At 54.3% G+C, this 24,562-nt stretch overlaps 1 long non-coding RNA gene across 1 annotated transcript in view; it reads right to left on the reverse strand.

Annotated features, from left to right (window-relative positions):
- Positions 1 to 3,523: 3,523 nt before the first annotated feature.
- The window catches only part of LOC128101912 (uncharacterized), a 45,011-nt gene continuing 23,972 nt past the window's right edge, over positions 3,524 to 24,562 (reverse strand). The window contains exon 3 of the long non-coding RNA XR_008215227.1: positions 3,524 to 6,094. This is a non-coding gene — a long non-coding RNA (uncharacterized LOC128101912). The remainder of the gene's footprint in view (positions 6,095 to 24,562) is intronic.

Genomic DNA, 24,562 nt, shown 5'->3' on the forward strand with positions numbered 1-24,562 from the left:
ACTTTCTGGTTGGTCCATTTTATTTATTTATCTTTTTTTTTTTTTTTTTTTTTTTTTAAGATTTAGGGCTAGAGAGATGGCTCAGTGGTTAAGAGCACTGACTGCTCTTCCAGAGGTCCTAAGTTCAATTCCCAACAACCACATGGTGGCTCACAACCACCTGTAATGAGATCTGGTGCCCTCTTTTGGCCTGCAGGGACACATGCAGGCAGAACACTGTATACATAATAAATAAATCTTTAAAAGATATATGCCTGCATGAGGGTGCCAGATCCCCTGGAACTGGAGTTACAGACAGTTGTGAGCTGCCATGTGGGTGCTGGGAATTGAACCCGAGTCCTCTGGAAAAGCAATCAGTACTCTTTTTTTTTTGGTTTTTCGAGACAGGGTTTCTTTGTGTAGTTTTGGTGCCTGTCCCGGATCTCGCTCTGTAGACCAGGCTGGCCTTGAACTCACAAAGATCCGCCTGGCTCTGCCTCCTAAGTGCTGAGATTAAAGGCGTGCACCACCACAGCCTGGTGCAGTCAGTACTCTTAACCACTGAGCTCTCTCTCCAGCTCCCTGTTGGTCCTTTTGTTTGTTTCTGTTTTTCCGAGTCAGTGTTTCTCTGTGTAGATCTTACTGTTCTGGAACTCTTTCTCTCTGGAGACCAGGCTGGTCTCGAACTTGGAGAACCACCTGCCTCTGCCTCCCAGGTGCTGGGTTTAAAGGCGTATGCCACCACCACCTGACTCCAGTTGGTCCATTTTAATTACAATTCTATCTACTCATTTTTCTTCTGCTTTGTTGGTATTTAATCTCTCCACAGTCCTTGGAGGGGGCAGCCCTGCCACACCTTCCCCGCAGGCCTGGATCTTGGGAGGAGCAGGGCCCTACCACCACCTCTGTTGGCCCTGACCTGCTTCTCTGGAGGGGTCCTAAGTCCTCTTCTCCCAATGCTGGGGTGGATGAGGGCAGTGTGATCATCCGGACCAGAAACTCAGGCTCCGAGTACAAACCACAGTGTTCAGAGCAAAGGGCTCCCCAACTTCCTCCCTTCTGCCCCTCAGTTCCTGTAAGCCCCAGGTGGCCAGAGCCCTTGCCAGCTCTTGGTGCCAGGGTACCCCACCTCACTTCTGGACCGGGAGTGAACCTAGACGATGCAGAACCACAGGCGACCACGAAGGGGCAATGTGGCTTTAGAAACGGCCACAGGCACGGATTGTGTACACAGGCATGTGTGACCCAGTTCTCTTCCAGGTACCCACGGTTTGTCCCGAACCTGTACCTGGTCCCTCGTCTTCTCTCCCACCCTAGATCCAGTGATCCTCACTGGCCAGGCCTCTGAAAACCTTTCAGCATCCTCACTGCCAAGGGGTGCCAGCTGCTTGAGGACCAGCTGCCGGAAGGAAGATTGGTGGGGGAGGGGAGGAAGGCGCGAAGAGATGATGGGGGCGGGGAGCACTGCTGAAAGAGGCAGAGGAGGGTTCACCCCGAGTTCAGGCCCCCTCCAGGCCTCCCCTCAGATGGAAGCTCCCCACTCCCAGAGACACAGACTGAATTTCAAGAGCTGACAAGCTTGAGAGTCCTGACTGGAAGTCAGCGCAGGGCCACAGCTTGACACACCAGTGCTGGTATGGGACGGAGAGGCCTTTGGCAAGGCAGACAAGGGACGGGGACAGGGGATGTGCATTGGAGCTCCTGAGGCCAGCAGGGAGCCATCCTTCCTTTCCTGCCTCTGGGGCTGGGCAGGGTATTGGATGACGTCGCTCTCAGGTTGCATTTACTGACATCTCCCCCTGAGCCCCTCTCAGGGAGGGTCCCTTGTGCTCTGCCAGCAAAGCCTGGGGGCTGGGCTGTAACTCCCTTGTCTCGGGGCAGTTGGGATGCTTGTAGCCCAGTTGAGGGGGGCTCTTAGAAGCCTGTGAGGTGTCCCACTGTGCCAAGGTGGGTAGGGTGGAGTATGTCAGCCGCTTCCAGTCCTCGCCCCAACAAATCAGGGCAGCAGCATATGGTCAGCAGGCCTTTGTGTACCCAGAAGAGTGGGCTGGGATGCTGCCAAGGTCCCATCACAGGCCCATCCCTGCCCCGCCTTAGTGCCTCTGTTGGATTCCATTCCCGGCCCTGGCAACAGCCAAGTCTGGCTCCCAGCTGGCCCAGAGCGACAGGTACCTGTGCTGTCAGACAAACCAGGGTGCAGAACAGGCAGTGGATGGGTGCAGTGGCCAGTGAGGACCTCGGTCTCCAGGGTCCCTAACGAGAGGCAGGCCACATCTGAACCTCACGTAGCCAGCTGATGTCCAGCAGAGGCCCACAGCCCTGGGAAGGCAGTTTAGGGCTCTGTACCTCATACTCAGGTCCAGAGACTGGGGAGGACGGTCTACAGGCTTTGTCTAGAGATCTGTGGGTGTCTAGGTGTCCTCTTCTGAGAAGTGGGGTGCAGTTCCTACTTCAGCAGGCTTCAGGCTTAGGGAGCTCACCTGGCATTCACAGGACTGAAGGCAGGTCCACACAGCTCTGGGACTGCAGCCTGGGTGGCATGCCTCAGTGTCCCCGAGGGCCTTCAGAACCCAGTGGGGTATGGCAAGCCCCAATCAGGTGCCGAGGCGGAGACCGTGGAGGGCAAGGACTGTGGGAACAGGGAGAGAGCAGATGTCACTGGTGGCCACAGTCTCCCCAGGGATGGGAGGGGCTGTCATCCACAAGTGGAGCGGAGGGACGATGGGGCTGACCTTGTGTGGTTCCTGGGCAGGCCATCCCAGGTGGCTCGGAGAGGAGGGATGGCATGTGTACAGGGCTCTGTGGCGGAGGTACAGCTCTACCTGGACCTCATCTTGAAATGCCGGTGAAGACTCCCCAGCGGAACAGCGCCCTCTTACTCTCGGACCCACTTCCTTGGATTTTGAGGAAGCTCTCCAAGGCTGTCTTTGTGGCACAGACTGAAGCCTATTGGGCAGATCGACCTCTTGATCTGCCCAGTGGCCTTTTCTGTTCAGTGAGCCCCTAGGACACACAGCCTTCTACGCCGCAGCAGCCCCTTCCGGAGACTGCAGGTGTGGCCTTCGTTCCTCTCTACCTCACACCTCTTCCTCGATTATGTAGTCCCCCAGGCCTCCTACTCCAGCCACCTGACCTGCTCTGAGGTTCAGATTGGACACTGCCCATATCGTCTTAGACTGCTGAATACCCAGGGCCACAGAGGCCACTGGGACCCTCTGGCCTCTGCTACTCAGTTTACCCTCAGTTTTCCACCCCACCCTTATATCTTGACAGACCTCTCTGTTCTCTGACACCCAACATGCCCAGCCAGACCCGGGTCCCATGACCCAGCAAACATGAATTATCTTAATTTCTTTAAAAATGAGGCGAAATAGTAACCTTTGGAGGTAAGAAAATGTTTTACTTATACTATTAATAGAGTTCCTGTATGCCAATGTGACCATCACACAGTTTTCTTCTTCTTCTTCTTCTTCTTCTTCTTCTTCTTCTTCTTCTTCTTCTTCTCCTTCTTCTTCTTCATTTTTTTTTTTTTTTGAGACAGGGTTTCTCTGTGCAACTTGAGCTGTCCTGGAATTCTTCCTGTAGATCAGGCTAGCATCGAACTCACAGAGATCCACTGCCTCTGCCTCCTGAGTGCTGGGATCAAAGGCGTGCACCACTACCACCTTGCTAGTTTGACGTTCTATGGTGGAGATGAATGGGAAAATGAATTGTGTCCCCCATCCACCAGCCCCAGGGCTCTTTCATCCCAGGCTGACTACACTGATGTCATTCCCTGGGATGGGCGCCCTGCTGGACTGGCAGACCTGGGGGTAAGGTGGATGCAGCCATGGCACCCACAGGTCTGACTGCCCTACTGAGGCCCTCAAGGATAGCAAACCCACCTGTCTCCCCACCTTGCTGTCTTGGCTTGTGGCTCCAGGGCTCTACAGAACTTGGGGATCATGTAGCCTATCCCCAGGGGTGCAAGGAGGGCTCACAAAGCTTCTGGGACCAGGAGGGCTTTGAAGTGACCTAGAGGCCCTATAAACTGGCTAATGAGGTTGATGAAACCAATAAACGCAAAACGCCAATGAGCTTCTTCAGAGGCTTTGGGGAGTACTGGATGCCAAACTTCAGGCTTGTGAAGCCTTGCTTGCTTAGAGCCTGGGCCAACACCACCTGCCAGGGCTCTCCTTCACCTGCTCACCTGTGAGGTGGCAGTGGTTCTGCCTTGAGAATCACCCCCTGCTCTGCTTGGCTGCCCTCAGCCCTCCCTTGGATCATGGGAAAGTTCTAAGGCACATAGTTAAGGGGTGCTGACAGTTTGACAGTGCATTTATCTTCCACCAGTGTGAGTGTGTGTGTGTGTGTATGAAGCATATGTACGCGTAGATGTACAGTGGTGCTCACCCAGGTGTGTACATGTGAAGATCAGAGGTCTACATTAGGTGTCTTTATGCTCTTCACCACATGTTTTGAGATAGGGTCTCTCACCAAACCTGGAACTTACCATTTTGGCTAGGCTAACTGGCCAGCAAGCTCCTGAGATCTGCCTCTCTTTGTCTGCCCCAGTACTGGGGTTACAGATATGCTCCACCATCCCCAGCTCTTTACCTGGTGCTGGCAATCCATACTTGGGTTCTCATGCTTGCTCAGCAAATCCATTATCCACTGAACCACTTTGCTAGCTTTTTCATTTGTTGGGTTTTTAATGGGGGGAGGGTGTTTGTTTCTTTTTTCAAGACACGTTTCACTATGTAACTCTGGCTGTCCTGAAACTCACTATGTGGACCAGACTGGCCTTGAATTAACAGAAATCCACCTGCCTCTGCCTCTGGATTAAACGTGTGCATCACTTCGCCCGGCTTCCATTTCCCCAGCTTTAAGCATCTCATTTTATAGCTGGAAAACCGAGGCTTATTAGTTACAGAGATGCTCTAGGCAGTGGCAACTTCTGGATGGCAGGTTTCCCTCCCTCTTCCAGGTGGAGGCTGGAACTCCATGGAGGGGCTCTGACCCAGAGCAGGGCTCTGCCTCCTGAGCGGCACTCCTGAGTCTAAGCAGTTGTAGAGCGAAGGCTAGAGCCCATACCTGAGGCCATGCCCAGCCCTGGACCCTCTGAGGCGCTCAGCATGGACTACAGAGCCTTGGGGCTTTCCCACGGTGCAGGTGTGGTCCAGGATGGCCTGGGGGAGTAGCCTAGGGGAGCAGGGGGCTTTCCTATGAGAAAGGGCTCTTCCAGCCATGCCTTGTTCAGGGCCTCTATCGGAAGCCAAACACAGAGCAGGGGAATGTCAACATCTCAGGCTTGCCACCTGGCATCTGGTGCCCAAGGGCTAGGCGGTGCCGGTGGGGGACACTGCCACCACCCGCAGCCAAGAAGCTCCAAGCTATTTATAACATGGCTGAGAGAAGCTGGGCAAACATCAGCTGTCCCCTCCCCACTCCCCTTGACCTCCAGGCCGTGTGTTTTCACTCTCACTGGGCAAATAGGAGGCAGATAAGTGCCGAGATTAGAGGGACAGTGCAGCTCCGACAAGCAGCTTCCTCCCTAAGAACAAGATTGCCAGCACGGGAGATGGGACTGTCCACTGCCGAGTCTCTCTGATGTCCCTCTTACTTCTTCTGGCCACCCCCAGTTGAGAAGCACCCCATCCAGGCACCCTGCCTCACATGCCTGCACCTGTCAAATTAAGGTCTGTCTCTAGCATGAGACTGACCCAGTCAGAGCGCAGCACACCATCCACAGCTGCACATACTTGAGCACAGGGTGAACTAGCCTAGGCAAAGCCCAGTGGATCCTGTTCACTCTTTTGGGGCCAGCTCAGAAGGGCCAGTATACAGCAAGTGCTCTGAAGACCAGATAGCCCAGTGTCCGATTCTGTCCCCCTAACTAGCTCCTTAGCCTTCCTGCAGGCCACAACCCAGGCTCTGTCCTGAGCCCATGCTAGCTGCCCTAATTTACTTTGAAAATGGACACAACACCCAGGGAAGGTTCAGAGCCCAGTAGAGACAAGGCTTTCATCTTCTGTGTTCCACTGTTCATCTCTGCTAGGGCAACTAAGCCACCGTGGCTTCAGCCTAGGAAATGAGGCGACGCAGGGCTGAGACAGACACAGCTAGAGCTGGAGCCCTGCAAAGAGAGAGATGAAGCTCAGTTCAGAGTCAGGATCAGTCTGTTTGAAGTCACAAGCCATGCTCAGGTTGAGGTTCTGGTCAATCTCTCATTCTGTGCTTGTGTTAGAACTTAGTGTACAGTTGGGATCAAGGTTTAGCTGGTGCTATGTCAGGGCTCAGTGTGTGGCTGGGATCAGGGCTCAGTCAGTGCCATATCAAGACTCAGTCTATGGCTAGGACCATGGCTTGGTCTACAGCTAGGATCAGAAACTAGTCTATGGCTTTGATCAGGGCTCAGTTTGGGCTGGTGTTGAGGGGCTCTGGCTGTGACTAAGACCAGAGACAAACTTGTACCTGACATAAGAGATCTGTCTATGGTTGGTCAAAAATTGTTATGCAGATAGGATCAAGGCTCAATGTGTGAATCGCCTTAGTCAATATGTATCTGGGATCAGGGATCAGGAGGGTATTCATGGCTAGGGTAGTCTGTGTCTATATAAAGCCTCCATCTGTGGCTAGGATCAGGGCTCAGACTGTGATTGGGATTCAGGCTCTGACTGTAGCAGGAACTGGGAATCATCTCAGGGCTTGGATTGGAGCTCAGTCTGGGCCTGAGCCTGGACAGTGTGCATCTACCCAAGTCTTCCTCACTTCCCAGTGGTCTTGGGTCAGGTTGGGCAACTGAACCGTGCTTCCTCTTCAGATCAGAGTGTTCTTGGCCAGCACCCAGGTGCTGATTCCCGGGGGAGAGGCCTGTTCCTGCCAGCCACATTCCCACACTTGCTTGGGAGGGTGCCAGCGGGTGGTAAGTGTCGAGGGGCTGCCTTCTAGGGGGCCTCTGTCTTGTCCTTCTAGCTGCTGTCACTGTCACCAGCAGTAGGCTCCTGCAGAAGGACCCCTGTCTCACAGGCCCATCATCCTCCTGTCCAATAAAAGACCAGAAGATGGAGGTTTTGGGAGGTCGGCACCCCAAAGCTAAAAGACCAAGTTACTTCCCCAAGGGAACTGCCAGCAGGTAGTTCCAGAAGTTTAATGTGGGCCTGTGCTTTCTTGGGCCTCAGTTTCCCAAAATGACAACAGAGTGGAGAAAGTTAATAGCCGGGGCAGAATCTGTCTAAGGCCCCTCTACTGAAACAGCTCTGACAAATCAGGGATGTGCCGGGGTTTCGTTTGCTCCTGGAGGGACTTCCGTTAGCCAGGGACTCCCAGAGAGGAGTATGTCCTTAAAACTACAGGCCCATCCCAGGGCTGGGTAGGCTAGAAAGATTCAGGGGTCCAAGGGTCTGGCCTGGACTCTAGGGATTTTCACTGATCTCAGGTCTGTTACCCAAGGAGTGTAGCTAGCTTTCAGAGGTCAGGTGCGCATGGGAGGTGCAGGCCCATGGCCAGGCTGCAATCAGGTCTTGGCTCTGTGGGGCCAAGGAGATATACCAGTGTGGCTAGACATATCCAGGGACTCAGTCCAACACTAGACCAGATCGGAGAGGCAGAAACCACAGACCACCATTCCCCAGGCTGATAATGTTAGGGCCCTAAGATTCCTGGTGTTGTGTCCTGAGGCGACAGCCACCTGCTGCGGAAACAAAGATCTGTGCCCCGAGGTGGCCATTTCTGTCATCATATTTCTCTCCAAAGAGTCTCTCCGAGGCCTGTGATGATGGTGCTATGTCTGTGGCAGGGATAGAGTATGCAGCTGAGCCAGGCTCCATAGACATGTCTCAATCAACTTTATCACCCTAGCTTCCAGGGGTGGGGATAGGACCAGGGAGGGCCAGGACCCTGGGCCAGCCTTCCAGACTAGCTTCAGGGAGGACAGAAGCTTATGTCCTCGCTGGCCTGGGGGCTGGGATGTGGGAGCGGCTTGGCCTGTGTTACAACCTTCTCTATTCCTGCCATGTCCAGACTTGCCGCAGCTCCTGCCCCCAGGCCCAGAGAAGAGCCTCGCCTTCCTTCCCAAGACCAGGACAACAAGTCTCAGCGTGGCCTGGTCTCTGTGCCAGCTCTGAGCGTGAGAACATGCTGAGCAGAGGAGGGAAGAGTGGCAGGTGGCCAGGTGTGAGCACCAGCAAGTGCCCCTCAGGAAGCCACAAGGATGCTGCCCAGCCCCCAGCTGCTCCTTGACTGGTCGTCCAGGTCTCCACTGGGGCTGGTGGGGGACCCTCCTCCTATGCTCCTGAGTTGACCAGCCTGCAGCCCTACCCACGCCATCAGCTCTGCACACATCAGCACTGCACACACAGTACACAGCTGGTGCTCAGCAATTGCTTCTGCCAGGAAGTAGACACAACTGGGTAGTTTGACCACATGGTCAGTGAGGGCCACAGGAGCCTGGCCAGGATTATAGAAATCAGAGTTATGGAGTCTAGGTACCCTTGAGGCTACTGTCCCCTAGTATGAGGATGGAGAGCTGAGTCTAGAGCCTTCTGGGGCCACTGTGTCTGCCTCAGGGATGGAGGTCAACAGGTGCCACCCTGGAGACACTCAGGGCTTGGCACACTGATACCTAGTCTCCAGGGTCATTTGGGTGATCTCTGGTTCCTCACGAACCACGAGATAGCGGAGAGACAGTGAGAGGACTCCCTGGGGTAGGAGCCAGCTCTAGGGGCCAGGAGATCCATCTCTAGCACCTAGTTGCAGCGAGCATTGCCCGGGCATGTGCCCTGCTTGATCCGGCAGCTGCCCTAAGAGGCATCATCAGTAAGTGTACTTACCACTAGAAGAGCTAGGTAGTGGTCTTCAAGCACTGACCATGACATAGACAAAGAAACAGCTTGCCCAGGACACCCAACCTCTGTACCCTGAAGTAATTTCAGAGCCTTTCCAGGTCCCAGGACATAGGGGAGTTAAGTCGGGGGCAGAGAGTCCTGGGGAGGCTCCTGGAGGAGGTGGCCATGCCCTGGCCACAAAGTCAAGCTCTTCTTGGAGTGGCAGTAGGGATGGAGCCTGAGGAGCAGAAGAGGACTTGGAAGGAGCATGAAGAAGGGGTCATCAGCCATGAAGGTCCAGGCTGTGTGTCCCTACGAGGCAGGGACAGCAGGTGGGTGTGGCCTGTCATTTGCTGCCCCAGACTGTGCCTGGCCCTGACCAGGGCTCACCCTGGGCCTGCTTCCCGCTACTCTTTGTTCATCACTGTTCTGAACCCCCCACCATGGCCACTTAGCTTCCATAGGTTCGTATCCTGGACACTGAGGGCAGAAACCCCCAAGAGGCCTTACTCAGCACCCTTCTAGCCATAGCAAAGCTCCCAAAGCAGTGGATGCAATACAGAGGTCATACAGGGACAGTGCCATGACCGGACACTGATGGGAGCAGGAAAGAGACCAAGGAATGAGGCAGGGCCAGACAGCTGCAGAAGACCTGTAGGTGGGTAGTAGGACACTACACTGGCTTAAGGGTAGTGTCTTTGAAAGAGGCCTTGGGGTAGGTCTGGCTGCGGTAGTGCCAAGTCCTGTGAGCAGTGTACCACCTGTATAATGGTCCAGGAAATCTTTGCTAGGCACGTCCAGAGTAGCCAAAGAAGAATTGCCCTGGCACAGGGAGGAGCTGCCAACTCCAGGAGCCTCTGTTTGCAGGTCAGTCCCTTTCACCAAGCCCAGCTCCAGGACCCTCTTCACCCCTAGCAGTACCACTGCAGAGAGATGACCTTCCTTGTTTATTCCCTGACTCCCTGCCTCTACTTCATCTGCCCAGAGGAAGGAAAACCCTGTCACTGGCCCCACCTGTGGCAGCCTGTGCTGTGAACAGGAAGCCCAGGACATGAGGCCACCACCCACCTGCCTGCAGCCAGGAGAAGCATGCAAGGAGGGGGTGCTGGGTCTTGGCTGCACATAGACCCCAGGCCCCCCACCTGTGAGTCCACCCAGAACTGCCTTTCCCTCTAGCTTGGTCCATACTCCAAAGAGACTTCTCGATTTCCAGGCATGCCTAGGCAAAACACATAGCTCCCTTAGGCACCCAGGGTCTCTGAAGAATATAGGACTCTACCACCCAAGGGCCAAGGGTGCAACTGGGGACCTGGAGGAGGAGCCTATCTCAATGTGCCCCTCTGCTCATGCACTTTTCCCAGATGTGGGCCAGGCTGAGAAGTGCCATCCCTAGGCATTTGGTGAGGGCTTTGGGCAGATAACCTTTCAGAGACCAAGGTTATTGCAACAACCAGGACCCAGTGGTTACTGCAAGGGCCCTGGTGGTTTGGGGTCTGGACATAGAGCACTTTGCCCAGGCAGGTGAGGCATGCAGTGCCCACCACCACTCTCTCAGGGACCTGCAGCCCAGGGACATGTCTCCACAGGGTCTCTGGGCTGGTACCCCCCTCCCCCGTGGGAGAGGAGCCTGGGAGCCCGAGGCGGGCAGCAGGTTGGGACCTGAAAGTGACGAGGGTTTCTGCCACAGCCTTCATGTGATGTTGCAAGAGGAACAAGAAGTCTGGCTTCAGGCACTGGGTGGGTCCCGGTGGGGGGCGGGGGGGCGGGGGTGACTGAAAGGCTTTGGTGTGGGAAGAGGGGCTCTATGAGATCCCAGAGAGCCCCAGGTCTTCTGAGACACGCCCCCCCCCGACATGGGGAGGCAACTCCATGTCTGCTCCTAGGAAGCCTTGGTCAGTGTCCCTCTGGTAAGATTGTGGGGAGCAGCTGTCTCCTTCCTGATCTACAGTCATTGAGCCCGGGGTTCTGGTGGAAGAGTATGGCCTGGGACATTGCAGGCAAGCTCTTGGGAACTGTCTGGTTGTCCCTCCATCCCATTCTTCCTTTCCAGAGAGCACCCAGTAGGGCCTGCAGGGGTGTGGCTACATGATGTTGAAGAGACAAGAGCCAGTGTAGTCCACCCAAATGTGTCTGCAACCCCAGGGCAGGTTACTTCCCTTTTCCAGGCCTTGATTTCCCTCAAAAAACCATTATGGCCAAATCAGCCCCTACAGACCTCTGGGATTCCCTGGCCAGGGGCCACAGCCCCTGACCATGTCTGCGAAATCTCCCTTCTTGGCCCTGTGACAAGTTCCCAGCATCTGCTCCAGCTATAAACAATTATCTCTGGAAGGGCAAGGCAGCCCCAGATAATGAAGCCTGGAGGACAGGGGGAACCCACGCCCCTCCCCGTGCCAGGCTGGCTTGCTGAGGTCATGCACACAGGCCCTGATAGTGGTGGCCGGGGTGGAGCCCTGGCTTTGCATCTGTACTTAATCAGGACACCACAATAATCAGCTGACCCTCCCCTTCCCTCCCCTGCATTCTCAGGGTTATCCCTCAGGACACCGTTACTCTTGGGGGCCACTGGGCACTTGGGTACCTACCTGCCATCTGGAACCTCTCTGTGGAGGATAGGCAGGGGTCCCACCAAACATCTTACGTTTATTGCCCCATGCTCTACACAATCCAGACCTTCCTGTAGGCATGAGGTGGGGGGTAGCTCATCCCCAGCTCATCTTGTTAGTCAGAGAAGATACCAAACCCAGTGACTACCGTGTAGCCCTTGCTCCAGGCTTCCTAGGCTACTACATCTCTTCCTCCACAGCCTAGCTCAGTGCCTTGCCTGACCTCTTTCCTGCCTACTCTGCCCAGGGTGCTCCAGAGCTCACTCAACAAGGGAGGATGGACCTGCTTCAACTCCCACAGCTCTGAGAGCAGGATTTGGACAGGCCATCATTCAGACCAGAGCCTGGCTCTAACCCACGAGCCAAGCCCCCAGCTTTGTCCTGAGAAACACCAAGGGCTTGGCTGGGTTTGGCAGAGAAGACAGTGTCAGCATGTGTGGTGGGGAGTGTGGTCTTGATCCCCAGGCTCTAGAGTAGGTGGCATAAGAGCCACACTAAGGGTGGGTGCAGAGTTGAGGAGTGTCAGGCCTGTGGGATAGGATCCCCCTGCCCAGTTCAAGCTGCAGGCTAGAAACCCATCTGGTGGATATAACCCTGGCTACGGCTTGAAGGAGACACCCTGGCCATTGGGTTACTTGTGATGACCCGCAGCTGCCCCTCGCGTGCGGCCACAGGCAGCCAGCTTTCCGGGCTCCACATTCATTGCACAAGCTCGTGGGTCATCTACACAAACATCCCTCTTGCACCAGAACTCGTGTCTGCTTCCTCTTTGCTCTGCTGAGGCCTTGGCCAGGGCGAGCAGGGGCCCAGCTGCTGTGATCCGGCCCATCCTGGGAGCCCATGTGCTTAACAAGCCATGGAAGCCGCAGGCTTTGTGAGATGTGATCAGTCCCCCAGATCACCTGGCTCCCCAGAGAACACTGAAGCACAATGACTCTCAGATCTGTCCCCAAACACAGAGACAGAAGCACAGAGTAGGAAGGAGCCTGGCACCTTGCCCACGGGTTCATCTGTCCACAGGACGAATCACCAGGGCAGATAGGACCAGCTCTTCTTCCCATCACACAAAGGGGCACTTAGCCTCTGAAAACCCTGGAAATACTCCTCTGCCTCCAGGAAGGCCTTCTAGATAGCAACCCTCCCCTACGGAGGTCTTTGTCTCCTCAGGTGACAGGTATCTGTCTGCTGCTGCATCCCTAACTTCTTGCATTCTGTTTACACTTGGCACTACCCAAGTATTTCTTGGTTGTCTTGCCTGATTGACGCATCTTTCAGCCAAATGTCTGCTCTCTACCTAGACAGCTGTTTCTGTCCTGGGATCCCAACCTTCTCTTTCACCATATTGTCAGATCTGTCTGCTTCAAGACGGTGGAGCTCGGGAGAGCTAGGATCCTCTGCAAACCCCAGGACCCTTGTCCTTGCCTGATGCTATGGTCCCTATGTCCAGTTGCCCACCCCAGTAGCAAGCAGCCTGGACCTGCCATGGAGGTTAGAACACAACTGAGAGCCTGATTCCAATAAGGGACTTAAGTGGGGTCTCCCTCATGCTGGCCATGTGACACAGTCCTAGCCTATTCTGTTGTTGTTGTTTGTTTGTTTATTTGTTTTGTTTGGTGAAATAGGAGATGAAGAAACAGGAGATGAAGCAAAGCTGGCCCATGTTTGGGCCAATTACCAGTGGGCACACACTGGGACAGGTCCTGTTGAGCAGAGGGCAGCCACAGTCCTGCCCATGAGGCCCCATTCTGCTGAGTGTTCTCTTCTGGGAGTTGGCCTTAGGGCCACCTATATACTTCAGAGGATGTGTGGGTTGCAGAGGCACTGTGTGGGCCAGCCTGCACACCCACACCTGTCACTGAAGCCCGGTTTGGAGACAGGTACCGCCTGCAGCATGCAGAACTGGCTTACCCAAAGGCTTACAAGCAGCAGGTTCCGTTGATGTGGGGAAGCTGGCAAGTGCAGAGGGAAGAAGGAAAGGCAGGACATCCCTTGTTGCCCGGCGGGCTCTCAGGTCTTCTAGACGGTTCTCACAGAATCCGACTGCCCTGTACGCACGCGGAAGCCTGCCAGCTTTTTCCCATTTTCCATTTCAGCACTTGGTTTCTTGATCATCTTTTCCACAAGAAAGTGAATCCCCACTCAGCCTCAACCCTCTTCCTCGTGACCCCCCTACCCCACCCAGCCCTTTTCTAGTCACCTGTGGGCTCCAGCGAGAGGGTGGGGCTCCCCAGGTGATGCTGGGCTGGGCCTGAGCAGGCCTGGGCAGAGGCTGGCTCATCTCCCTCCAGGTTTCGGCTGGTGGGGAGTTAATTGCCCCGAAACGCAGGTTCTCTACCCAGCTGTGGCCTGACTCCTTGCACCTGTCAAGAGGCCTCTGGGCACCGTGGCTCAGCCTCTGAGTGCAGGGAGCTCCTAGGAAGATTCCAAGAACATCTCTCTCCTGCAGCTTCCTCTTGATTAATCCAAAAATTGAGAAACCCCCACGTAGATGCCAGACAACTCACAAATTAGACTTAGGCCCAGAGAGTAAGAGATTCATTTAAGGGCGGTCTGAGCCCCCTCTGGTATCCCTTACTACTCACGCCTCCCTGAACACTGATACATGATTGCCCGCGCCAGGCCTCCTGTCAAAGTCAGCTCCATCCCCTACAGAATGCCTGCTATTGCCACCCCATCCATTAATCTGTGTCTCAGGTACAGCTTGGGTGACAGCCCCAGACCTGGGGTCCTGCTAGGTCCCCCACACCCAGAGCCTAAGGAAGCCCAAACCCTCTCTGGTCCTCTCTCCTCTGACACATGGCTCTCTTATGTCCTTGGTAGTCCCCTCTCTGTCCCCCTCTTAAAACCCAAAGAGTTACAAAACGCAGACACAGCAAGCTGATGGGTTCCCCAGACAAGACAGCATCCAAGCCATACAGGGAGATCTGTCCACCCCCTCACTTGATCCCATGGCCCAGGGCCTGGGAAGGCAAGGTTGGAGGAGTGAGATCAGTAGAAAGTGTCCCCAGGTGGCTCTGCAGGCTGTGTGGACAGCTGGACACTAACTACTGTGGGAGGCCTGTGGAGGGAGGGAATCGCCTTACAGGGAGGGGAAACTGATTGGGGGGGGGGCTCTGGGCCCGAAATAGGGAGGGTGGGGACTCTGGGAGAAGGTTTGGAATGTGTGGCTCCCAAAGTCTTCAGAAAGATGTGGGGGAGGTTTATCTGTGGCCAGAGACAGCAAAGTCCCCTGCATCCTTCAGACCACATTCCCCTGCTGAGAGCGCAGAGGTGGGGCACATGGGAGCATGTGAATAAGAGTAACCTTAGGACTGACTGTGTGCTTTGACTTATGTTCTAATCATTGTGGCAGGACCAGACTGCTCTGAGGTGGGCAGCTCTGAAGTGGCCACCAGAGCTCTGAATGGGAGTGCCATACCCTGGACATTCTGGGGACCATAGTACCTCAGGCAGGTAGCTTTAAGGAACCTTGAACCATAAACTCACATTGTTTAAGCTGCCAGTCTGTGTGACTCTGTTACCACAGCCCAAGCAAAGCAATAGATCTGGCCTGGGCCCCTTGTCCTCACCCCATTAGGAAGATGGGCATGGATGGGTTAATGTCCCCCTAATGCCCAGGTCTGAACTCATGGGGCCTGCCTCAACTTGTCACATACCCTCCTCCTTCTCTAGGTCTCTGACAATCACATCCCCAGTTGCAGTTGTTGGGGCCCTGCTGGGTTTGTGGGGAGACAGAAACTGCTTTTCCTAGCCTCCTTTTGGCTTCTGGGACACACAGGGCCTGAGAGCACCCAGGAAGTCTCCATAGGAAGTCCAACCTCACACATCCCATGGAGCTGTACCCACACTGTCCTGCAACCTCTCAGGGAGACTCCTCAGCTGACCCTGAGACACTGCTCTTTGGGGCACCTGAGTGTCCTACACCCCAACAGGAACAATGGAAACAGAGGTGGAAGTCCTTTGGGTCATGGCTGTTGACTGGCACCACTTGAAGCTGGGTACAGAAGGCATGTGGCCGGTTCTAGAAACGTGTGGTCAGTCCTGGAGGGCATGCAGTCTCTACTAAAGGCATGCGGTCAGTTCTCATTGGGCAGTCCTAGGGTACACAGTCAGCCTTGGGGGGGCACACAGTCAGTTCACAGTCAGCTGCATGAACAGCCTCCCACTCTGTAATCCATAGGACCCAGTGGTCAGCCAGTGGGACTGGACAGGAGGCAGCTACTTCCTTGGCTACTGATGACTCACAGCCTACTTTCTGGAAACCCCTACCTCCATACCCTGATGTCCCAGGGCTCAGGATGGGATCAGCTACAGGAAGAAGTGAGGCTGTGACTAAGGCCAGTACTGGGTGGGGAAGGATAGGAGCCCAGAGAAAGGACAGCTTTCTGGGCCACCAGGCGATGGCCGAGCTGTCCTAGACCTCTCTGGCCCAGCATTCTTCCACTCTTGGATAGGGGTCAGAGGCCTGAATGTCACCCACAGACAGGACTGCATGAGCCTTCTGCCTGAGGCCCTCTTCAAGTCCCCCATACTCAGGATATACAACCGGCCCTCACAGTGGGCAAGCCTTCCCACGGCCAGGACACTGTGAGGTGGCACTTCTGGACCTTACCACTCGGAGGGTCTCTTCCTGGATGCTGGACACAGACCACTTGTAAGCTAGGGTGGGATGAGAGGCAGTCCCCACCAGGCTTCCTGGGCTGGAGTCCAAATGCCATTTGCTCCTCGGCTTCCTTCTGGGAAGACTGTGGGAGGGGCGGGGCCTCAGCAGGGTCAGAGCAGGGGCCGAGCAAACTGCAGGCAGTCTGGGCCTCCTTCACTCCCTCTTCACCCTGCTGTACTGGAGAAGGCCCCGCCCCAGGCCCACATAAGCCTGGCTAACTGTGGACCCAGGGCAAGTGCTTTAGCTTTCTTCAATTTTTTATTGTGAAATAATTCACCTGAGACGTGTACAGCCCTGGCACTCCCACCAGATCCATCCATTCACAGCACCTCAAGTAGGTACTGCTTGATGGGTGTTTAGAAACGTGGGTCTTTCCCGTCCTATGGACTTGTCTCTGAGACACTGACATGAGTGGGTGGCCTGCCGTGTGGTCTCCACGGCTCTCTGAGTTCCTTCTAGGCTCCTCCTAGTCCAGCAGCTCTCCGACCACCTTCCCTTATGGTGGCTGATCCATATGTCTGGGTCACATTTGAGTATCTGCCCTCCATGCTGGACATGCAGGCTGTTGATAATTATGCTGCTGGGAATGTTCTAGTATGGTGCTAGCCATGAGCCTGTATGGACAAGGCTGCACAAATCTTCCTGGGTGTAAGGATATGTGAGTAGTTGCTCAGCCTTGCGTTTGGGAGGTTGTCATCAGCTACGCCATTTTGTGCTACAGGTCTCAATGCCACTCTCTCTGTGGATGTGATGTCCCCACAGGACATTTACTCCACACCACAGGCTGTGGCCACATCTAGTGGCAGGGATCATCTGGTACCTGCTTCCAGTGGAGATGCTGGGCTCAGAGATAGATGTCTGCAGCTGGTTCCCACTGGCTAGCCTTTTCTAGGCTTTTCCCAGGAGCACAGGACTCTCCTGCCCTCAAGTCCCACACTTGGCCTATGAGCTAAAGAATCTGAAACTGAAAACTCAAGTGTGAGGTTGCACACGGGGTATCGAGAATTCTGGAAGCTAGGTGGTGGTGGCACACGCCTTTAATCCCAGCACTCAGGAGGCAGAGATAGGCAGGATCTCTGTGAGTTCAAGGCCAGCCTGATGTACAGAACAAGCTCCAAGACAGCCAGGGTTACACAGAGAAACCCTGTCTCGGGGGAAAAAAATTTTGGAAAATTCTGCAAGCAACTGGAGCTCCCTAAGCCCCAACTCTGTGGCTGTGGTCCAAGTAGTCTCCCTCACACCACAGGCTTTTTGTTTCTGAGTGCTTGGCCACAGCCCAGGAAGCCTGGGGCAGGGTCAAATGTGCGGCACCCTGCTGGTCAGCTACTCACCCAGCTGGCCTGGATATGTGGTGTGAGAGCACCCCTATTATCCTTAACACCCCATCTCAGCCTAGGCCCTGCCAATGACCTTTTGTGGCAAGGCTAGGCTCACAATAAGCACTCTTGCCAGTGAGATGGACATGGAGGCATCAGGCTTAGGGTCCTGGAGCTCAGCCTAGAAGGTAAGCTGACTTGACAGTCCCATAAAAAGGGCTGGGGGATAGCTCAGTTGGTAATGCCACACAAACACGAGGACCTGAGTCCTCACCTTTCATCTTCAGAACCTCCATTTAAAAAAGCCAAGCTCGATGGGCAGTGGTGGCGCACACCTTTAATCCCAGCACTCGGGAGGCAAAGGCAGGCGGATCTCTGTGAGTTCAAGGTCAGTCTGGTCTACAAATTGAGTTCCAGGACAGTCAGAGCTACACAGAGAAACCCTGTCTTGAAAAACCAAAAGAAAGGAAAGAAGGAAGGAAGAAAGGAAGGAAGGAAGGAAGAAAGGAAGGAAGGAAGGAAGGAAGGAAGGAAGGAAGGAAGGAAGGAAGGAAGGAGAGAAGCCAGGCTTAATGGCATAAATTTATAATTCCAGCACTCAGGAAGCAGAGAGAGGCAGATCACTGGGGTTCACTGGATGTCCAACCTAGCCTAATCTTCAAGTTCCTATGAGAGCCCCATCTCAAAATAACAAGACAGTGTGTGCAATGATACCTAAGGTTGACCTCTGGCTCCCACTTGTACACACACACACACACACACACACACACACACACACACACACACACACACACAAAGAGGCACTCTGGCCAGCCATTGCATGCAGTGGCCCAGCAGCTGCCAGGGACCACCCCCTCCCACACTGAATGCCTGTCATTTTTTCCTCTAATACCCCTACGAGTGGGTGTGCTATCTCCATTTGTGCGGAAACTAAGGTTTGGGTCACTGTTTGCTTCCAAGATGGCACCTGACAGGTGCTGGGAATCTGGACAGCAGTAAACGCAGCAGCCTGGCTCTCCTGTCCCCAGAGCTCCTGGTCCCCGAGACTGTGGTCATTTGGTCTTTCAAGGTTTGGTTGAATTATGGCACTGTGCCTTGTAAGAGGTCCTCAGACCTTTTAGGTGTGAGCACTCTGTATGTTTGCTCCCTAGAAACCACTGCTCCTTCCCTGACTAGACATTTCAGGCTCTTTCCTTTCCACGAGGACTAGGGCTGGTGCAGCCCTTTCTTACCCATAATGCCATTATGCCTGTAGGCTGCCCTATCTGGAGTCAGGTCTGTCATATTGCACACAGGGCCTGGGAAGAAGTTTCTGCCACAAAGGGCTAGGTGGAAAGATGAGCCAGGGAAAGGATGAAGATTAAAAGCCTGAGCACCACCAGTGACTTCCAAGGCAAGCTAGAGGCACCTAGAACCCCAAGGCCGGGGGCACAGACCTGGTAGTGTGGATCTCAATCCTACCATGTTACAGGACTGTAGCTGGGGCCTGGGTAGGGCTCTGCGGAACCAAGAGCCCACTTCACAATAGATGCTCAGGGAAGATTTGAGGAAGAGAGTGTCAGAGTTACCTCCAGTCTTCCAGGAAGGCGCTATCTACCACACTAATTGTCCCTGGAGATCATCTCCCCAGAAGCCTGGCCTGCTACCCACAAGCCAAGGAATGAGTCCTAGTCAGACCCTCCTCAAGCTCAGGAGCCCTGGCAGGTGAGAATGAGGCCACCTAGGTACCTGGCAAGCAATGGCTTTCAGAGAGTCAGCCATAGGGGTCATGGAAGGAGCCAAGCTAAGCCTGCCCTGGGGCATGCAGTGGACACATGGGAGGGGCACCCAGAGAGAAATGTGAGTCCCAGCAGCTGGCTAGGGCCTGGAGCTCTAGTAGTTTCCATGACCACTCTCAGGAGCAGCTGTAGGGAGAGACAGGGCAAAGCTGGCTGCTGGGGCCTCCACTTGGCCAAAGCTACCATCCAGCTCAGCCCTGACGAGGGGCCTTGGAGTCCTCAGACTGGAAGTGGACTGTGCCCACACTAGGGAGACTCGGGCTCAGAGCATGGCATCACTGGTCTCCCCTTTCTCTGCCACTGTGTACCTTGACCGTGTGGGGCCAGGAGCTCATAGCACATACACCGTTTGCTGAGGCTGTGGGCCAGCTGTCAGCTAGGCTGTCCCCACCCAGGAGGCCGATTCAGGCCATTGGCCATTTGTTCCCATCCGAAGAGAACGGCGGTGTCTATTTTCCTAGGAAGTGTGGAGTGTAGTGGGACACAGACACACACACAGACACACACACACAGACAGACAGACAGACAGGCAGACAGGCAGACAGACAGACAGACAGACAGACCAAGGGAAAAGAGCAAAGCAGGGAGAACAACATCAGAGAGAGCTACAGAAACGTCCAGAGGCCCAGAGGTGCTCAGGAACACAGAGGCCCAAGCTGAGAGAAATAGTCTCTCTCTCTCTCTCTCTCTCTCTCTCTCTCTGTCTCTCTCTCTCTCACACACACACACACACACACACACACACACACACACACACACACACACACACACACACGATAGCAGAAGTATCCTGGAATCCTACGGTTGGCCCAGGACAGACAGAGTCTGTCTGGTGTCATGGGGAGGTGTTGCGGGCCATCTGGCTGGTAGAAGCACAGGTGACCCGGGAGCCTTGTCAGGCCCACGCACCAGCAGGGCACGGGCTGGAACAAAGACCCCTTTGAACCCAGCATTAGATGCTTGGTTTTATTTGAGCTCTGCTGCAGCATGTGAGCAGGAGCTGCTTCAAAGGCTGCAGGGATCCCTGAAAGAGGTAAGAGGCCAGAGACCTGTTCAACCAGCAAACGCTAACCCAGGATGGCCTCAGGTTGGGCCAGAGAGGCAGAGGGCACCAGCCAAGTCAAGTCTGGAGGCCACCTGCTAGCCTGTTGGCAAGCTCAGCAGATGGGCTATGAGAAAGACAGAGCTGGTAGAAAGAAATTGGGGGCTGCAGCTCAGACACTGCAGAGTACGAGCCAGGAAGGCCTTCTAGACCAGTGGGTTGATCTGCCTGGGGTACAGTGGGATTTGGCTGTGGATAGAGAATAGGGCTGTAGCCACCTCATTTTGGACACTACACCTCTGTTAATGGCACATGGCAGGCCTCCCAGGCTGGTGTTCTCCCTTCACAGTCAACTCCTTTTGGCATCTAAGTTCCAGTGGCCTTTGGCCCAGGCTCCTTTTTGTATCCAGTTCCTCTAGCCTCTTGGGAATCATCCAAGAGCTTGGACTATGGGGAATTGCTCATCCACCTCATCCCACTCTGTCAGAGCCCTCCCCACAGAGGTTCCCCTTTCTAATTAGTCCCTGGCCCCACCCTCCCAGCCATGTCCTGGGAACCAGGGATGTGTTCTGCCCACTCTCACCTCACATCTATCCCCAGGTCAGCGTCCCCTGAGCTCACTCCTTCTCATCTGGCTGTGGCCTTGGAGCTGTCTGTCTGATTATGTTTGTGGCCAGGTGCCCGCTGTGTATAGAGCCTGGATAAAGGCTGGCATGCAGGGTAGCCAGGACAATCCATCAAGATGGATTTGAACTCAAAGAACTGAGAACAAGTGGGATCTTCCCCAGGAAAGGAGCTGATTCCAGAATCGTGGCTGCTCAGTATGTTGTAGTAGAAGCCAAGGCACCTGCCGCTTGCCCAATTAGGGCAACCTGCAAGCTCCCAGGACCCCTTCCCACCCACACTGTGAACAAGGGGCAAAAGTGGGGATCAGACTCCAGACTCTCTGGCCTGCACCTCTGCCTGAGGCAGATGCTCCTAATGGGGGCGGAGGGGGAGGGCTCACAGACACCCAGAAACTTTCCCTGGCTGCCTGAGGCCAGCTGCCTTTGAAGTGGGGTAGCCTGGGAGGTGAGATGGCACAGGCTGCAATTACAGCAAGTTTCACTCTCTCACAGGGAGTGAAACCAGTCCTGATGCCCAGGACAGAGCTGGTCTTGCTCCCTGGCTTGAGCAGGATCTCCAGCTCTGTGGCCACCTGGCTCGACTCCCCAGGAGGGTGGGTGACTCCGCCTGTTCCCATAAACACTGATCCTTAGCCCACGATGTACCAGGAAAGCTAAACCGAAGGGCCAGTTCCCTGCAGCCTCCCTTGCTGCTGAGTCTGTCCCTGTCTCCTGGCATTTCATTTTCTGTTTTTAGGGAATGTGAGGTTGGACGGTCTAAGGCTCACTTTCCGGCCAAGGTCTCCTTTGACCCTGGAGTTTGGAGCAGAATACATGGCCAGGCTAGGTGAGGCTCCTTGTTCTGGGGAGCACAGTCTAGGCTGAGCTACAGTCACTCTGTCCCTGCCTAAAATATCAGCTCCCCACTGGGCTGCTCTGGTGAAGTCCAACTCCGTGTTGATGGGGCAGTGTCCTCAGGGCTGGAAGGCCTTCGCTTTGTCTTCCTTCCATGCCTTCTTCCTTTGCTCTATCCCTTCAATCTCTCTATCACTTCATCTTTCCATCCCTCCTTCATTTCTTCCATTTCTCCCTCCTTCCATCTCCCCCCGCCCCCAAAAAACAAAACAAACAAACAAACAAAAAAGCCTCCCTCAGTGTCTGGCAGAGCTTAACAAGGTCTGCCCCTGACTGCTTTGCCTTGAACGAATGCCTCAGAAAGGCCCCGTCACTGATAGGGCCTAGCCAAGCATCTCAGACGGGCCAGCACAGCTCCTGGGGCGGGCTAGGGTCACTAGACTTCTCAGAGAAAGAGGTTTCCTTGGCCCCCACAAAGAGGAGCGGGGGCTACTCTAGATGTGTTATGTAGAGCTTCTGGGTGTGTTTTCACGTTCAGTGGTGGTGGTGGTGGTGGGTTTAGGGCTCTTAATGAGCAGAGTTAAGGATGAGCGTCAGATTTGGGGACCAGTTTTCAGGCAGAGGAGCTTGAATCCCGTGAACAGAGGGAAGCCAGAGAGGCTTCCTGACAGGGGAAGGCCTGGTCTTATGGGCAGCTGCTCTCTCTGCTTCCCTCACCAATGATTTGGGCAGAGAGCTCTTTGGTGAGTCTGGGACAGCTACGGGAACACAGCCCACTCACGTGCCAGCTACCAGCTCTAAGATCCAGGCATTCAGAAAACCCTGGTCCTGGAGGGGGTGGGGTCAGGGCTCAACAAGTTAAGAGAGCAAAAGGACCATCTGCAGGACTCATCAAGCATCTGAGACAGCCTTCTGGCCCTCCACACTGCCTGCACCCACTTTCCTACCCTGCCACAGACCTGCCCTGCGCCCTCCACATCTGGATGCCTCCCTGCCTTGGCTCTACACCTAAGCTGTCCATCCTCACCTCTGACCCTAGCCTCTTAGGGCTGCAGACACCTCAGCCTACACACACCAGTCCTTCTATTTAGGAAAATGTGGAAATTCACAACTAGCTTTAGAATCCTAGAGCCTCAGGGTCCAGGAAGCTACCACAGCCTGCCCTATGAGGGATCATAGGTTGAGCCCATCTCAGCCAGAGGTGGTGTTCACACCTGTAATGCCAGGACTCAGGAGGCTAAGGCAGGTAGATCAAAAATTCAAAGGCCCAGCAGTAGTGGTGCATACCTTTAATTCCAGCACTCAGGAGGCAGAGGCAGGTGAATGTCTGTGAGTTCGAGGCCAGTCTGGGTTACAGAGTGAGTTCCAGGACAGGCTCCAAAGCTACACAGAGAAACCCTGTCTTGAAAAACAAGATAAGCAAGCAAGCAAACAAACAAACAAACAAAAATTCAAAGTCATCGTGGGCAACTTAATGAGACCTTGCCTCAAAACAAATTTTAAAACCGGCCTGTAATCCCAGTGACTTAGAATGCTGAGGTAGGAGGATTCGCAAGTTCAAGTCCTGCCTGGACTACAGAGTGCCACTTGAGCCACCGACTGAGGCCTGTTTCAAAAATAAGAAATAGGAAAGTGTGCCAGGCATACACATGCAAACACACATTTTGTTTGTTACTTGTTTTCAAGACAGGATTTCTCTGTGTAACAGCTCTAGCTTCCCTGGAACTCACTCTGTAGACCAGGCTGGCCTCAAACTCACGGAGATCCTCCTGCCTCTGCCTCCTGAGTGCTGGGATTAAAGGCGTGTACCACCACCTCCGGGCCACACATTTTCAAAATAAAAGAACAGAAAGGCACTAGAGGCCAAGCCCAGTGGCAGAACACCTACCCAGCATGTGCAAAGCCTAGATTCAATCCCTACTGTCAAAATAAATGGACAAAGGGGCTGGTGACTGAGAGGAAGTAAGGAAGAAAGGAGAGGAGGAAGAAAAGTAGCTTTAGGCCAGATGTGGAGCACCACACACCTGTAATCCCAGTACTCAAAAGGCTGATGCAGGAGGATCATGAATTCAAGGATAGCCTGGACTACCAAGCAAGAATCTTGAAAACAAAATGATATAAAACAAAAAATAAGCATTTAAAAAGGAAGGTGTTTCTCTTTTCTGAGCAGGGGGGACATGAGGCCTGACCAGTGTGCAGAGTATGTGTCCATCTCTTCCAGACACCACGGAGCAACCCAGGTGTAAGTTGACAGTTGGCCAGCCTGAGCTGCCCTGGGCAGGGTAGTCAGATCCCAGCTGGACAGCCTTTTGTAGTCACCCACTCTGCCCAGTCCTCTAATCCAGGATTCCCAGTATAGAAACAGCCTGGCCTCTGGGTTCCAATCTCAGCTGTAGCCCCAGTTGACTGTACATTCTGGAATTGTGTGCAGTTCCTCCTTGCCTCAGTTTCTCCAACTCATAGAGGTCCAATCTCCAGCATCTAAAAGAGCCCAGTGTCCAGGGTACTTCTGCAGAGGAACAATAAAGTCCCAGCTGCTACATGGACACTCTAGCCAGGCACACTGTGAACAAACCCATCTGCTTCACCCTGTAGACACCAGCAGGCTAGCTATGAGCCCAACCATAGTGTCCCCTGCTGAGAGGTGAAGGCCACCTGGGTTGTGGGAGGCTTGGAAAAGCTAAGTGTGTACTAAAGGACCAGTAAATGCATGGCATGTGGCTAGGGTACTGTGCATAAAAGCTCTGTCCCAGATTATTCTCCAGAGCCTACGGCCCTCAGACGGAAGGGACAAGGGCCTGTTGTGAGGTCACCCAGGGGGAGAAGGCATGGACAAGTGGTTCTTGGCACCTAACCAGTGCCAGGCATTTGGAAAAGGTCAGAGTTGCTGTATTAGGGCCCAGCAGAGTGTAGA

The sequence above is a fragment of the Peromyscus californicus genome, unplaced genomic scaffold, assembly GCF_007827085.1.
Source record: "Peromyscus californicus insignis strain IS unplaced genomic scaffold, ASM782708v3 Scaffold_7__1_contigs__length_154581171, whole genome shotgun sequence".
NCBI lineage: Eukaryota > Metazoa > Chordata > Mammalia > Rodentia > Cricetidae > Peromyscus > Peromyscus californicus.